Source organism: Tachyglossus aculeatus, chromosome 22, assembly GCF_015852505.1.
Source record: "Tachyglossus aculeatus isolate mTacAcu1 chromosome 22, mTacAcu1.pri, whole genome shotgun sequence".
Classification (NCBI taxonomy): Eukaryota; Metazoa; Chordata; class Mammalia; order Monotremata; family Tachyglossidae; genus Tachyglossus; species Tachyglossus aculeatus.
Window position 1 is genome coordinate 33,855,361 of NC_052087.1, and position 2,983 is coordinate 33,858,343.

Consider the following 2,983-nt stretch of genomic DNA (forward strand, 5'->3'; position numbering starts at 1 on the left):
CTTAACTTCTCTGTGCCTCTCTTTCTTCAAGTGTCAAATGGGGATTAAATCCCTGTTCTCCTGCCTAATTAAGAATGAGAGCTCCCATGCAGGACAGGGACTGGGTCCAACCAAATTAACTTGTACCTACCTCAGGCTTAGAATGGTGTTTGATGCATAGTGAGTGCTTAACAAGTACCATAAAACAAGCAAACAAACAAAATGCGGATTCAGTACCTATTCTTTCTTGTCATTAGACTTTGAGCCCCAGGTGGGGCCTGATTATCTTGATTCTATGCCAGCACTTAGTATAGTGCTTGACACATAGTAAGCACTTAACAAACACTGCATATCTTATAATAATTACGGTATTTGTTAAGTGCTTACTATGTGCCAAGCACTGTCCTAAGCACTGGGCACTGTTCTTACTGAGGATTTACTGTCATATGCCTCTGACCTGGAATGCCTGCCTTCCTCAAAACCAACAGACAGTTACTACTCTGCAATTACGTAATTATAATTATGCAATTACAATCACGAGAAGCAGCGTGGCTCAGTGGAAAAAGCCCGGGCTTTGGGAGTCAGAGGTCATGGGTTCTAATGCCGGCTCCACCACTTGTCAGCTGTGTGACTTTTGGTAAGTCACTTAACTTCTCTGGGCCTCTGTTTCCTCATCTGTAAAATGGGGATTAAGACTGTGAGCCCCACGTCGACAACCTTGATTATCTTGTATCCCCCCCCAGCGCTTAGAACAGTGCTTGGCACATAGTAAGCGCTTAACAAACACAAACAGTATCATTATTATTATTACTCTTATTAGTCTCCCAGCCTACAAAGCCTTATTGAAGGCCCATCTCCTCCAGGAGGCCTTCCCTGACTAAGCCCCCCTTTCTTCTTCTCTTACTCCCTTCTGCATCCCCCCTCCTTGTCCCTCAGCACTTACGTATATATCTTTCATTTATTTATTTATATTAATGTCTGTCTTCCCTTCTAGACTGTAAGCTCACTGTGGGCAGGGGAAGTGTCTGTTTATTGTTATTTTGTTCTCTCTCAAGCAGTTAGTAAAGTGCTCTGCACAAAGTCAGCTCTTAATAATATGATTGAATGAATGAAAGTGAAACCACAAGTCCAGATGAAGGAGCCCCCCGTGGGACAACCTGATCACTTTGTAACCTCCCCAGCACTTAGAACAGTGCTTTGCACATAATAAGCGCTTAATAAATGCCATCATTATTATTATTATGAAGGATGGCTCACTGAGACTGGTTAGGCCTTTCCTCCTCAGAACACCGACTCTCAGGGTTTAGATTTGTAATCAGAAAATCCCTCATATTGGGCCTTACAAACTTGCTCAGAAGTTTAAGTAACTGTCTGATGTTGCTCTGCCAGCTCCTGAAACAGAAGCACTTTGCCACCCTTGTAAGGTTGGCACAAAGGGTGCCTCCACCAAAACAAAACGTGAGGAAGAAAAAGAACTGTTCTACAAAGATGCAGATGAGCTCATTGCAGGAGGGCCAACATTGGTTTGCATGGGCAATTTCGATGTCGAGGTTGGCAGCAATTCATTCATTCATTCAGTCGTATTTATTGAGTGCTTACTGTGTGCAGAGCACTGTACTAAGCACTTGGGAAGTACAAGTCGGCAACATATAGGTCCCTACCCAACAATGGGCAACCTCTACACATGGAAGACGGGATTGGCAAATTCACAACAGCAATCATCTACTTTGGCTGAGTGAAGACGTCAAACACCGAGAAGTAGCATGGCCTAGTGGAAAGAGCGATGGCCTGAGAGTCAGAAGACCTGGGTTCTAATCTCGACTCCACCACTTACTGACCCCCCTGCATTGTATTTTATCTCTAGTTAACTTTTCCAAAAGATTCCTTTGCCTATTTATTCATTCATTCATTCATTCAATCATATTTATTGAGCGCTTACTGTGTGCAGAGCACTCTACTAAGTGCTTGGGAAGTACAAGTTGGCAACATTTAGAGATGGTCCCTACCCAACAGCGGGCTCACAGTCTAGAAGGGGGAGACAGACAACAAAAACAAAACATATTAACAAAATAAAATAAATAGAATAAATATGTACAAGTAAAATAGAGTAATAAATATGTACAAACATATATACATATATTATATATATATATATATATATATATATATATATATATATATATATATATATATATATATATATATATATATATAAATACAGGTGCTGTGGGGAGGGAAAGGAGGTAAGGTGTGGGGATGGGAAGGGGGAGGAGAGGGCTCAGTCTGTTATATAGTCTGTTATATAGTACTCTCCCTAGAGCTTATTACAGTGCTCTGCACACAGTAAGCGCTCAATAAATACAAGTGTTTGGTATGAGCCCGCTGTTGGGTAGGGACCGCCTCTATATGTTGCCAACTTGTACTTCCCAAGCGCTTAGTACAGTGCTCTGCACACAGTAAGCGCTCAATAAATGCGATTGAATGAATTTAATTGAACCTAAACCGAGACTGGTTGTCTTCCTCACCAGTACCAGCATTCTCTCTCTCCTGAAGAAGATGAATCAAGTATGTTACATATACTTATATTCAGCACTTTTTTATATACGTTTATTCCTTTGTACATTAAATCACCTTGGGCCAGCCACTTCATTTCTCTGGGCCTCAGTTCCCTCATCTGTAATATGGAGATTAAGATTGTGAGCCCCTTGTGGGATGAGGACTGTTTCCGATTTGATTAGCTTTTATCCGCCCCAGCACTTAGTAGAGTGCTTGACACATAGTAAGTGCTTAGCAAATGCCTTTAAAAAAGTACTATCTTCCTCCTGGCAAACAAAAGAAAAACATCCTAGATGCATCCACAGTCTGAACAGTGTCATCCTACTGATAATCTCATGTCGTAGAAGGACCCCGAGGTTGTGTGGATCACAGCAACCATATGTGGAATAGAATTTGGATAGACCACTGTCTGATACTCTCCAAGCTCAAATGGCCAAGACAGCTAAAC